Below are 14,346 nucleotides of genomic sequence, written 5' to 3'. Positions count from 1 at the left end.
AGTCAAAATCTCAAAAGTCAAAAGTCAAAAGTCAAAAGCCAAAAGTCAAAAGTCAAAAGTCAAAAGTCAAAAGTCAAAAGTCAAAAGTCAAAAGTCAAAAGTCAAAAGTCAAAAGTCAAAAGTCAAAAGTCAAAAGCCAAAAGTCAAACGTCAAAAGTCAAAATTCAAAAGTCAAAAACCAAAGTAAAAAGTAAAAAGGTAAAAGTAAAAATCAAAACTCGAAACTCAAATCCCAAATCTCAAATTTCATAGCTCAAACGTCAAGTCAATAGTCGAAAGTCAAATGTAAATAGTAAACAGTAAAAAGAAAAACAAAAAAAAATAAAGAGTGAATAAAGTCAAAAAATCAAAAGTAAAGAGCAAGATTTACATTTTTGCCTTTTTGCTTTTTTGTTATTACTGTATTATTGTTCTATTTAATTTTCTTTCTTCATTTTTTAACTTTTTTTACATATAAGGCTTTCAGTTTTTTACTTCTACCAATAAAATCCGAATTCCGAACAGTACTAGTTGTGAACATATTCATTGAACGACGATTAAATTTACAGTAATCGTGCTTCCGTTATGAACGCTGAATACTTCATTTAAATCAGCATTTTATAGTTCATGTTGAATTCATAAAAAGGAACCCTGATTAGTTTGAAATTATAAAAGGCTAATTTTGAAGCTCAGATCGCTAATGGACATTGTCCACTTTTTGTTTCAAATAAAACGTATTCCTACAATGAATGTTTGCTCTAATGTGACAACAATCTAGAGTGAATAAGCAATTCTCACAACACCAAGAATTGCTAATCCCTACGTCAAAATTGATCGCATTGCTTTCTCAAAGTTTAACGTCACGAAAAATATTACGACTTTGCCAAACATCACGTGACACGAATTACATTCCGATACGGTTTTCTTGCGGTCTATGTATAAATAGGTTATTCAAGAACGACAAATTGAATGGTGATAGGCAAGGTGGGTTTAATAATTGAATAATAACTTTGCTGATACAGCAATACTGTTACACCTCGAAGTATGGATGATTGTCTGATATAACTAACGCGCTGTCATTATACCGGCAATGTTTGCACAAATTCAAACATTTCTTTCCGGAGTTCCGACATCTATTCCCCACTGCCATTCATCAATACGAAAAGTTTCGTATATATTTCGAACTACAATTCAAGTTCAACCAATTGATTTGGGCAGCAATCTTGTCATGTGATATCTAAGTGAAATTAACACGTAGAAAAAAAAGCAACTGCCATCGAGTAAATAAACAAATATCAAGAAATAAGATTACAGAGTGTATTTTTTCTCTCCGCATCCTATTCCATGTACGTATCATTCTTTGGCGTAACGAAATTCATGTATCTTGTGATTGCTTTCTGGTTTAACCATGTACGAAAATGCCGGAAGTATTCCCAACCATAAGTACATCCTTGGTTTCGACGAATAACTAAAAAGCAGCTTATTTACATAATGATATTTTGGTTTGCATAATTGGTTCTTTTTGGACTAAAAAAATCCTTAAACAACCTTTCAATCCTTATATTCGAGGCTTGGCTCAGCTCAACTGGAAATTTAAAGATGAATAATCTGCCCTTCGACCGTCTAAAATACTTACTACTCAGTCAACTTCTTAACTAGATGAACCTTTATTTTCCGCATCAATTATTCAACGCGACTGTTAAAGCTGCTAATCAACTGCTACCTCCTTATTCGCAGCAATCCTGGGAAATCACTCTCTGAAAATGCGGCAAATTTAACGAGTGCCTTTGATACGCACGAATTACCCATAGCTTCAAATTGCCCACCCATCTTGCGAATACAAATTCCATTATAGCCTTAGAATGGCAAGCATCGAAAAAGGAACTGTCGAGTGTGCTCTCTACCAAGCCCCAGATAAAGCACACATATAGTAGATATACATATATGCAGGAAGAGTGTTAGTAAACATTGAACTTCAGTAGTCGCAACCTGCTGCTCAGTCGATGGGTGTGAAAACAAAACGATGAAAAGCACAACAAACTACTAGAGGCGGTGGATGGGAAAAATCGAAAGGTATGATATAAAGTGGGAGAGCGGTTAAAGAATCTCTCATCTCTCGGTTAAAGAGTCTCTCATCTTGACTGCCAAATTATGATTTCCGATTTTCCGCCCATTAACTTCGGGATGTTGTAAAGGTTGCAGATATTGAAATTGGCATTTCTTCCCTGAAAAATTATTAAGCAATGCTACCAGATGGAATGTAAAATATGTAATCGAATTCTCAATGTTTTTAAGGACGTTATATATAGCAAATATATTTTACTTCAAACAACCATTTATCTACCGATCAAGATTATCGAGTACATAAATTAAATTAAAAATGTAGCTACGAGTTTTTGTGGTCCTACAGTATGCGCTATAAAAGATGCGAACATTTCATCACCTTCATCGAAAATATAAATTCGTAAATTTTATGAAAATGACCGTGTAATACATGTAATGTTCATTCGTCGTTTTCAGCAACGATGTATTTTTGTGCATTGTAATTAGCAGGTTTTGTTCATTTCATGAACTGAAAAAATGGCCGCTTGATGAACGAATGTGTTCGTAAATTTTAATAAATTTATTAAATTTATTATATATTTTAATAAATAATTTTTTTTACATTGCACGAATGTTATCGTTGATAACGAAATTATTTTTCGTGAATGAAACAATTTTTTTCGTTTGTTTTAATAAACAAAAAACAGATGAATCTTCTTCATAAATTCCAACACAAAGTGATGAGATTTGTTCTATGATACAACAGAACATCAATCCGAACCATTTTGGATGCATTACAAAGGCTTTTGGCTCGTAATTCATAAAGTGGTAGGAGAGTTAGTGCCAGAATTTCTGCAAATTACGAGTTGTACGATCTTCATGACACCCGATCTGCAAACGACTGATTCAGACAATCTTTGAATATGTTTCATCAAACGTCTCGAGTATCTGACATCATCCTCTTATGTCGGTCTCAAGCCCTGTGCAAAAATAATAGGCGCGGATCCCGAGAAGATTCTCATGGGCTCAAACAAAGGCCAAAAATATGGTCTGTTACAAGTTTTGGAAACAGGATTCCCGTGCATATAGAAGAGGATAAAATACAAGAACTTCTACCCGATCTGGTACCTACAGCTTACTTGCATCAAATCCATTAAAAATACATTTCGCAATAAGTTACACCTTGTACTCGGAGCATTTTTGCTCCGGTATTCTTAACATAATTTTTGTGGTAAGGGTGCTGGGCGAAGACCTTCTATTGAACCTGACTCTACGATTCAAAACACAAAGAAATAAATTACACAGACGACGCTATGTACCCAGCGTGAGCAGATTTCTATGTGCCTTTGCTGAATCAGACAATACATCACGAAATACCAGAAGCTGAAAACGGTTTAGTAAAGTTTATCAGCAGCAATCACAACATGCAGACAGTCTTCAACTTTTTGATGATTTTTGATCAATCAATTGCGAATACCCACTTATCTACGGTTGTGCCTAGTTCGTCCAAACCAACGACCAACCCCATTAAGCAGAAAAACAAAGTCGGAAGAGCGGGATCCATCCAAAACAATTTTGTTCTGAGCTCCCAAGAGTAAACAAACAAATAAACTAAATTTACCGACTTTTATTCTTCCACCACTCTCCACTGCTGGTCGTTTCCGTCCGTTGCTGCTGACGATGGCGGGAAGGCGGACGGTTTCCTCCGACCGGCCGGGACAAGAACGGCCGCGTTCTGCTTTGGTCGTTGGCTGCTCCAGCAGCGGTCCTTAACAATTAGCCAGGGAGGTGAGCTTTGCTCCTTTGTCGGAACCTCCGACGGTCGACGGTGGTGACGAATCCCCGGATTCCTTGCTCCTCGCAAGGAATCCCGGAAGACACCGCAGTGCTCTTCCCAGGCGGAGCCGTCATCCACTCTGCTTCGCCCTCCTTGGCTATTAGCTGGGAAGAAAAGCATGGCTCGTTCGGCATATTCATCCCAGCGAGGGCGGATTGGTGCGTCTGGATCCTTTGCGGTTAGCCGGGGAAGCGAAAACTCCTTGATGATTAGCTTCCCCCGACGGCAATCCAGCACCACAAAATAAACCAGCGCCCAAACCACGGGCCGGTACTTTACGACGGATAACTCCGTCACACACGCGCACTTCGCACTATGACTATTGTGGCTGGAAACTGTCCCGAACTGGTGTAACGGGGACGTCATTACTTGTCCGTGGTCTGTCACGACGGAGTAATTGTTTTGACACCGAATAAATTCCACAGAGATCAACAATTACGTGAAATTTTTTGTTAATAATCTCTTATAAACTAAAACCATTGCGTTAAAATTTCGTTAATCTTTCACAATCTACTTGATTAAAATACGTAATTTTGCATTTTACTTAAATATTTTAATTAAAATCCACCATGCGATATCACAGTTTAGCATCCACTAACCATCTATGCTGAAGGCTGGCCAGCTAAATGTTCCACCCACTACGCACGCAGTTTCTATTTTTAAAGGGTGGTATAGTGAATTTTTTATTGTTTATTTTCCGTCAGCCTCTGCCCGCACTGAGTACTTACTACCGGACGCCAGAGAGGTGACTCCACAATCTTGACCCAAGATATCGGCCCATTGGCACTTAGACTGGGACTAACGGGTTTACTTCCCTTTCGAAGGAAGACGGAACCAAAGATTTTTTATCTCAGAAAATCTCAACGACCTCGGTCGGGGGATTGAACCCAGACCCATTGAGATGAGTTGCGGTCACGCTTGCCACTCAACCACCGGCACCGTCTGAAGCTTGAGCTTGAGCTTGTGCGACCACCCCTGGCTGCTACTCCGTTATCGATCTGAACTAGCTGAAGTTGCACAGAGAATAAGTAGATAATTATGCTTGGGAGTAGCGAAACATCTTTCAATGTGCAACTCCTGGTAATCCTAAAGTATTGATCAATACCGGCGCCGGCCAGGCCCGAACGCAGTTCGCGGAAGAAAAGGGAAGGAATGGTTAGTCCGATACTTGCTTTTGCTAGATACCATATATACTACTGCGCACTCCACAAGTATCACAGGAGGAAGATATTTTTGTTAGTAAGAGTATATAAGTTGGATCACTTCTTCTTTACCGACGCCAGAGAGGTGACGTCACTATCTGGACTAAATATCGATCCACCAAACTCATAGAGCGGGGACCAACGGCTTTACTTCCCTTCCGAAGGAAGACGTGACCACAGATTTTTTCACCTCAGAAAAATCTCAACGACCTCGGCTGGAATTAAACCCAGGCAAATTGGAATGAGTGGCGGTTACGCTTACCACTCAACCAGCGGCGCCGCCTCAGCCACCGGCACCGTCTTAAGTGGATTTATTGAAAGAGAACATAAAGCTTATGTTTACGAAAATCACCTGCACTTTGATTGGAGTATAGTATGGAAATATTATATTAGGGGAGCCCGGGGCTAGTTGGCGGTTGGGGTAAGTTGGCGGAATTCCCTTTTCTGTGTTTTCTTAGACATATAGCGCTGCCTCTTCTTGTGTACCTCAAGTTATGTGAAACCCGTTATCCAATGTGGTTTTGTTGCAAAACAAGTTGTTTGATGGAAGTTGGGGGTGATATTGCGTTTTCGAGCATATCAAGTAAATTTTCAAAATTTTAAATACTTAGCGTTATTTAGGGTGATTTTCAATGTATTTCCCAAATGATTATATTTTTCGATAGCGCGTGAAAAGAGCTTTCAGTATCAGTATAGATATTACATCTATCCACAAACAAAAGATATTTTTTAAATAGTTTTTAATCAAATATGCGGTTGGGGCAATACTATTTACAGTGCAAAAAAGTCATCAAAAAATTTTATTTCCGGAATTCACTTTAAAGTAAGATTCTTGTGTATCTCGCCAATGTAGAAGACATTTATTCCGGCCAATTGCATGAAGAAATTCAAAAATTTGCTTTTGAATAGGGAGTACGCGTAAAAGTTAAAATGCCGGGGTATTGAAACTGAAATATAATAGCAAATGTCGGTTAATATAGAGTTTTCTCGAAAAGACTTTCAGCACGTGCCAAAAAGATGCTTGAAGTAATTAAATCTTCATTTGATTGCTTAGTTTTCGGCGTATACTCACATACCGCCAACTTACTCCGGGGCCGGGGTATGTTGGTGGGTTTTCCGCGTCACATATTTTTGTCTCTAAAAATGGAGACAATCCCTAGTAACAATTGTAGTTTTATGGTGCTCGTCTCTCTTAAAGCTTAGATTACACTTGTAGTGTGCTATAAAACTTAAATTGTTACTTGGGATGCATCAAACACTTTTTAAAAAAATCAGAGATGTTACCAACAGTCTGCTCTTTCATGTCGCGTGTTCTATTTGGCAAGACCTACCAACATCAAAGCGATAAAAATTGAAAACTGAAAACATCGCCAAATAGCCCCGGTCTCACCTACATATAAATATTCATGTATACCGATGATAACACATTTGAGGTTTCACGATCTGGTACATGGTACTTATCATATTTTTAAATTTGATTTTTTGTTACGGTTCTTTGTGTGAGTTTAGCGGAATCGTGAATTTTTTATGTCTACTACAAATAAATATTTAATAAAAAAAAAGACATGCAACTTACTACTACGTGCGGTTGGAGCTTGAAAAGGACAACTTTGTAACTGGCATAGCTCAATTTATCTCTTAGTAAGTGTTCTTCTTCTCAAACGAAATTCAACAGATTTCAATTGACTGCCCAGAAAAAAAACGAATTTTTGAAAACTCAATCGACCCACCTCTGAATCGATTTCTAGTCCCACCAAAAGTACTTGCTCCAAATTTGAAGCAAATCAGACAAGTCTAGTTACCGCTCCTGAAGTTTGTATGGGACATTTACATGGAGAAAACCCACATCCACATTTTTGGAAAAATAACGGTTAGGTTTAGCTCTAAAGTATGCTTCGAAGAATTATTGTCAATAATAAGAGCCATGCTTTGGTTAGAAAATTTTAGTTCCACCTGTGACCGCATAGAGAGGGCACCAACACTAACTTTTCATAGAAAAGCTCTCTATGCTGTAACATGTTGAACTAAAATGTTCTTCGATAAAGTTGTAGACAATTAAATTATCTTTCTTATTTTCACTTACAGTGTTAGTACGATGCATACAGTACCACCTAGCGGTGAAAATGTGAGCTAGTGGCCTAGTGGGTTTTCTCCATGTAAATTGTCGAAAAATCCCATACAAACTTCAGAAGCGTTGGTCCGGTAACTAGACTTGTCCGATTTGCTTTAAATTTGGAGCAAGTACTTCTGGTGGGACTAGGAATCGAGTCAGGAGTGGGCCGATAGGGGTCGTTATTTTCTTCTCACTCTACTGTCCAATAACGTTTCAAGGCACAGCCATATCTGCTGAATTTCCACATAAAAGTTCTTCGTTTGATAATCCCACACACAAATTTTAAAAATATAGGGAAAAACTTTACATGTATGATATTTCTTTCGCTAAAGTTTCAGCCAAACCACTCTCATAAATATTTAGATAAAATATATCGCAACACAATGTAATATTTATTGCATTCATAATTTACTATTTTTATTCTATTCTACTAGTCAGTACAATAAGCAAAGAGCCTCAAAAAATATAATTTTTGAACTATTTTCACCAAACCAAATCTTAAAAAATACACCGATTTTTTTAGCATAGAAACATGAATTTTATATCAATATCCAATGACACGCATCATAAATTTTATCAAATTTATCATCATAGGAGCCACATTTCGATTTTCTACCGTACGTTCAATTATAATGGTTATGATGGGAGCTATGCCACTGGTAACACTGGCAGATCGACCGCATGGTCTGACGTCAAAAGCAAGGTGTGAGAAAAGAAAGGATTATTATGAAGAGGACTCTCATTTTCCGAAAATTGACCCAGCCGGATCGGGAAAATCTCTCGCGAGCGAAATACACACGACGCCGTAAACCGAGCCGTGAGAATCCTGACCTACAGGGCGGCGCGACCGATGGAAATAGGGAAAACTGATTTCCCTGCTCTTTGAGGCTGCAGATATGTCTGGAACTTTGGTCGGAAAACAACGCGTTGATCGGTCGCGTGCGAAAGGTGTGTTATGACAATGTGACAGAGGAGATTGTTGGAAGGCGTGGAAGATTGATGGGCTGGGTGCTATTTGTATTGGCAGCCGTGATTTATCGTGATATATAACTCGCTGTGTGACGACCAGCGCCAGGGCCTGTTACCGATGCGTATAATACTAATGCAAAGATGCTAGTTCTGGACCGCCACAGGGAGAATGCAAGATTGAAGAGCTAGAATGCAAAAGTGAACAGGTTCAGATGGAAAAGTGAAAATTTTCCACGAAAAGCATCGATTGGAAAGTGTCATCCACCTCAATATGAATGTTATGCAACTGATTAAGTTAAAGATTGGCAGTTACAAGCTATTGTGTACAAAACAAATCTACTATCTCACATGACCTTTTCGCATACAATTTCGTTGGAATTTTCACAGTAGCTGAAAGAAGGCTTTAAGTGTGTAATACGGTTCTACTGATTAAGTGGAACCCTAAATTTGCTACAAAAAGCAGAGTTTCTCTATTACCAACCTGCAAAATAGTTAATCGGGTTAATACACTTTATACACTTATTCGTGACTTCAAATTATGGCGAATGGTTGAAATCATAATAATGTCCATCATGTCTATCTCTTACGTTATCGCTTCCTTGTAAAATCTTATAACATGTGCATAAATTCGCTGTTTGGGAGCTTTTGGTTGGGTAAGCATTCTGTAAAATCCTAGCTGGGAATGGTTCCTTTGGATTACGCGTGAGGATTTTGCAGTTCGTGTAAGGATAGTTCAAATACCTTCGTCATAAACTTCCAGTATCATTACGTCATTTACGTATATTGAATTATTGTTGATTTCAAGAAACGAGGTTTACAAAGTTTTATTATCCTATACAATCATAGGCTTTTATGATTTTTTTTACATATGAAAAAATCAACGAATCAAATTAAATCTGAACAACCAAATGCTACAATGCCAGCTAGTTTGATATATTGTTCCACGACAAGCTTCTACACAGCTTTGTAAGTACATGGAACATCGCAACTAATGTTTAAAAGTATTTTACTCTGGCATGCCCAACTTTTTCAAGCGCATATGGAGTTTCAAAATTATTAAAACTGTTAGGGTCGACAATCACGAAAAACCTAATTTGATCAAGATAAATGCTATCTTTGCAGTGCTAAAAGCTGATCAATTTTTTCCTTCTGATGCTCAATACATTTCTCCTAGATCTTTTATAATATTTCAAATGCATGGAAAATGTAGCTGAAGACAGTCTAAATCGGTAATTTTTATCAGTTTTCAAAATTTTATTATATTTCAAGATAACTTTTGATATATCTAAATATTATTTTTAACGTTAACTGAAACCGAAGACTACATATTAAGAAGACTGTTATCTCTTTCCATCCCCCGTACAAACGAGAAACGACAGTGATCACAGCACCTCTATTGTATGAAGGTAGGAAGCATAGTGTAAAAGTGTATATCTGTATGTGCATCGCTATGGGAAGTACCACTTTTACCCGCAAGTGGTGTTGCTGTTACTGTCTCCAAATTCTGGACAGAGTTGCCAGCACTCTTCCAGCGGAATACAATCAGACTAGTTCCAATAACTTCAGTTCTACAAATAATACAATTCAAATGAAAGGTAGAAGTCACAGTTATTTGCTTTACTTGTGCTTATGAGCAAATCTTGCCTAAATCAAAACATACAGACGTTTAAAAACGTTGTTTATTATAAACAACTTGGGCATGACGGGGATAAAGTTTCCCAAATCATATCCTCTTTTATCCGTACATATATCTCTGGATCGAATATTATAAACCTTTAGTTCAAAACAGTCCTCAACAGTCAATGTGTTGACCAAAATTATAGTGGTCATTTGTCATGAATTTATCATATTATATTTGACAAATCCCAAATAGAATAAAATAATTTGGGATTCATCAAAGCCCGAGTAATTTTTAGGGCTTACAATATTTCTAAACTTGTTTAAGGGGTACACCACCGGAGAATTTAAAAAATTGAATTTTTGTTGTTGACCTAAAATAAGCTTTAAAAGTGATATATCAAAATATAGAGGGCGACACTAACATATTTTTTTCTCTTTTCAATTCTTTCGCAACGCTTCCTACGTAACCCTGAGCATACTGATATCTTTACACCGTGTTTTTCTAGACCCTAATTTTTTGAGCTGGCCGGAAATGTACCTCGAATAAATGGTTTTTGATCGTTCTGGACCTATTCACCGAACATTCTAAATTACTTTCTCCAGCGACATACGTAGTACTTTATTTTTTCGTTACGTAGCTACGTTAATTCGTACAATTTATGAAATCGATTCGTACTCATACCACGATTTTGCAAATAACCTATAGTAAAAAAATAACTTCGAAAGATTTTCGTAAATATACAGAATAATTTTCGTAAATTTTACGGATAATTTTCGTAAATATTATAAAACTGTCTGTACTTGGATTTTTAATCTTTTGCTAAAACTAAATAACTTAGCCATACAATATGTTTAGTAAAGCTGTTGTTCTTTGCAATGCTCTTCTTTTCGTTTAAACAGAAGCTAGAGTGGTTCTAATTTTAGCACGATTTAAAATTGAACTTTTTAACGATTCGAGGTAGAGCTTGACTGTCTTCGATGACGTTATAGAACAACACACGGGCCTAGCATAGGTGGTAAATCGATTGCCTTGTACGCAGCTCAGCTGGATTCGTTTTCCAACCACGCACATAGGGTTAAAGATTTTTCCGAAAGAGATTTTTCTAACTCGAAAAGAGACGAATGACCCTAAGGTTAAAACCTCTATAATCAAAATACAAAATAAACGCATTTTAGACATTTTTTGCTGATGGCACTCAAGCTCTACTTTTTATACTTTCCATTGCAAGAGAACTCCAAACGTAAGCTTTAGGGTGTTCCTTAAAGAAACTTTTGGACATCTTGAACATTATTTTAGGGTTCATAATTTATTTTTATACATTAAGTACAATACTTTTTTCGTTTCAACTTTATGAGAACGCAATATCTTCGATTAGGACACTTGACATTAAATAGCGTTGCTGTCATAAGAAATATCATGCTTTATAGTATAGATTACCAAAAAATGGAAAATACGATCTTTTCATATTTTGCAATATTTACTCAAAAAATTATTTACTTTTAGTAAAAAGTATATATAACTTTCTAACGAAAGAAGCTAGAGGTTCAGTGCATTCAGAAAAACTATTGTCCTTATAAATATCTGAAAGCACTTCTGAAGTCTTCTTCATGAAAAATCAAAACTGTAAAAGTTATATAAAAAAAACAATTTTTCAAAAAACACTTACTTTTTGGGTAAATTGTAAGTACAAGATATACAGGGTGTTTGGTTCATGGTTAAGAATCTCTCGAGGGGTGATAGAGGATTATATTTGAGGGAAAAATTGTTGCACACATCAAATCCCAGCCGTTACAGAGTTATTATAATTTTTCTGAATTTGATTTGTTTATCTTCAAGTGCCTCTAACTTTTGTATTTTAACTCTTTTAGTTTCATTGGAAAGGGGAGAAAATTTCATATTAAATGGTATCCTCATGTGAAAAATTATAACATGATGAATAGGGTGCCACAATGCGGTCAAAGTTCAAAAATTTTCGCAGGTGAAATTGCACCAATATTCAACATCTCTCGATGATTTTTGTTTTAGTTTGTCTGCTACTTGCAGAAGTTATTTCACACCTTCTTCTTTCCAAAGAGAGAAATTTCCTTCAAAATGCTATTTCGTCGCTGTTGTGCTATCTTATGACAAGCGCCATTTAGCACTTTTCGGGAAAAACGATTTTTAAAGTTTGAGATTGAATATCTTAAAATTTATAAATGCTAAAAGCTTTAAGGAGAAGACATTCGATACTTCTATCTTTTCTGAAGTAATCTCTCGATTTGTGTGAAGATCGGTTGACTACACTTACAGTTTTTGCTGAAAATGTAAACCAAAGTCGCTCGCATACGTGTCATAAGTGTGTATTCATGATAAAATATGTATGACGTGTCACAAATGTGCACAGAAGATTTCATATAAAAATGAATTATAACTGATTCGTAAAATTATGTGCTTTAGATCACTATGTCCAATATTATACTTTTCCATGCGATAGCAGCAATATCAGGTTGCAAAATGATAGTACTGGAACACAATGTTTTCCCAATTTTCCTCCTTTATTCAGGAAAAACAATAAACAAAAGTTGGTTTCATTGACAATTTAGAGACAATATATATCAAACAATGTTATTGTTGACAGGTGACTAGACGAAACAAATATTCTTCTTGCATAATCCATCACTACATTTTGGTATACTTTCCAAAACAAGTGGAAGTCTCAAAAGGAAATTTGTTCAATAATCTTGAATATATAAGCCAACCATTCCCAGAAAAAAACTATGGTAGGAAAAGTTTTGCTCCCGAGACAAGAACCTAGCTAATGCTTATGGTTGATCTGCATAGGAATTACCTGGGGAATTACCTATGTCATCAGAGACATCTGTTGGCTTGCTATAAGCTTTTCGGCTTATAGCAAGCCAACAAACTAAGAATGTTGTCTCTTTTTTCTTTGTCATAAGATAGCACAACTCGATCACTCGAGAAATTGGCGCTTGTCATAATCGTGTTTCGCTATATCTCAGTAACCCAGCAGAATTTTAAAATTCTGAAAACGCGACTTTATGGAGATTTTAAAATTTAGGAACATGGCATATCTAACTCAGTTCACCCCAAAATGGCGTTTGTCATAAGATAGCACAACAGCGACGATTTATCATCGTACTATGAATCGATTATCGTTTTAATTTGTTAAGTACATATTCAAGTTTTCTATTTCATTGAATTCTCGCCTTCCATACTGCTGTAAATATCGACCCCTTCCATTACACCTCCGGGGATAACCTTCTTATTGATATTGATTGCTAATAGGAGTCCCGATAAGAAATATGATTGATATTTTGTAAAGGGAATACTGACAACGCCGATTATTCGAAATAAGCCTTGTATTTAAGGGGAAGCTATAGGCTACGAACAATTGTCAGGATCCAACCACGTGCTACCAGCAGCAGAACATTCCACCAAAAAGGAATTTTATCAGGCTCTATTTTAGACTGGATCCCAGTACTCACAGTCACCGAAGCAACTTTGTCCTTGATTGTGGCGTGCCGCCACCCCCTAGATGGCTAGGCAGTTGTTTCGACAGGAAATTGTCTTTTCAGCATAACATTTTCTTGGCATTTTCTGTGTCATTCCAAGTGAAAGCTACAGAAAAATGTGTTGGTACAGAGCGGACAGAATATCCATATTGCCACTTTTCACCATCATGCAGTGACAGATTCTGTCGTGAAATTCAGAGCTCTGGTACGCCAATATTCGGCATCTAAAAATAGTTGTTGTTATATTGCTTCTAAGAGTATATAGATTAAACTTTTACGGGTGCAAATGATTTTTGTAAGTCCTCAACCTGCTAGCTGTACTCAGGGACACAGCTGGAGCAGGGCAAATATATATGACCATGCATCAGATGAACGTCATGAAAATTGTAGCTCTGTTATCCGCTTCCGATGATAGATGCCAGCAAAGTGAAACTGGTGATCACATACTCGACTGCAATTTGCTTCATAGCTAATGATTCCTAAACGTTGCGCTTGACACTTCGTCAGCATGTCTCTGCTGGAAGCTTGGCAGTGTAATTGGACTAAGATGTTATCATAATAGGCTTTGCATGTTATGTAAGGTAGCCCCTCTCCCAGTTTAAACAGAACTGTATCTGTTCGATTTTCTATGCGTGAGCGAAATGTACCAAGAAAACTCAAGTATTAAACAGTACCGTAATTGAAATACAATTAATTTTATTTTTCTATTTCGTTTCACTAGATGAAAATTTGTTTATGTAATATACCATTGTGAGATTATTTTTTACTTGTCTTCTATTTAAGAAAAGTAGTCTCATCGTCCTGATATATTTTCACCAGCATGTGCGGAGTCATATTTTTTTATTTCGCAAGACACGATATCAACAAAAGAGTCCTGGCGCAAAAGCATGAGGTGCGAAAAAAATTATAATCCGAGGCCTCTTGCTCAGAACGTATTTTTAGCAGATAAAAGCTCATGATGTTTGCATCATGAGAAAATGATTAGGTTAGAGAGTGACAATCTCCTGCCTTTTTTGCAATTTCAAATTTCAGCGTATATTATCTATTAAATGGAATTATGCGTCGTCAGT

At 36.7% G+C, this 14,346-nt stretch overlaps 1 protein-coding gene across 5 annotated transcripts in view; it reads left to right on the top strand.

Moving 5' to 3' along the window:
* The window catches only part of LOC131690253 (anion exchange protein 3), a 198,635-nt gene that overhangs the window by 103,617 nt on the left and 80,672 nt on the right, over positions 1-14,346 (top strand). The window contains exon 1 of one of the 5 annotated variants that reach the window (XM_058975855.1): positions 8,041-8,122. The exons of the other annotated variants lie outside the window; for them this stretch is intronic. The gene's annotated coding sequence lies outside the window, so the exon portion shown is untranslated. Of the gene's footprint in view, positions 1-8,040; positions 8,123-14,346 lie in introns of those variants that run through there. 5 annotated transcript variants of the gene reach the window in all.

This window comes from Topomyia yanbarensis, chromosome 3 (genome assembly GCF_030247195.1).
Source record: "Topomyia yanbarensis strain Yona2022 chromosome 3, ASM3024719v1, whole genome shotgun sequence".
NCBI classification, from domain to species: domain Eukaryota; kingdom Metazoa; phylum Arthropoda; class Insecta; order Diptera; family Culicidae; genus Topomyia; species Topomyia yanbarensis.
This window is presented reverse-complemented; position numbering and strand designations above follow the sequence as displayed.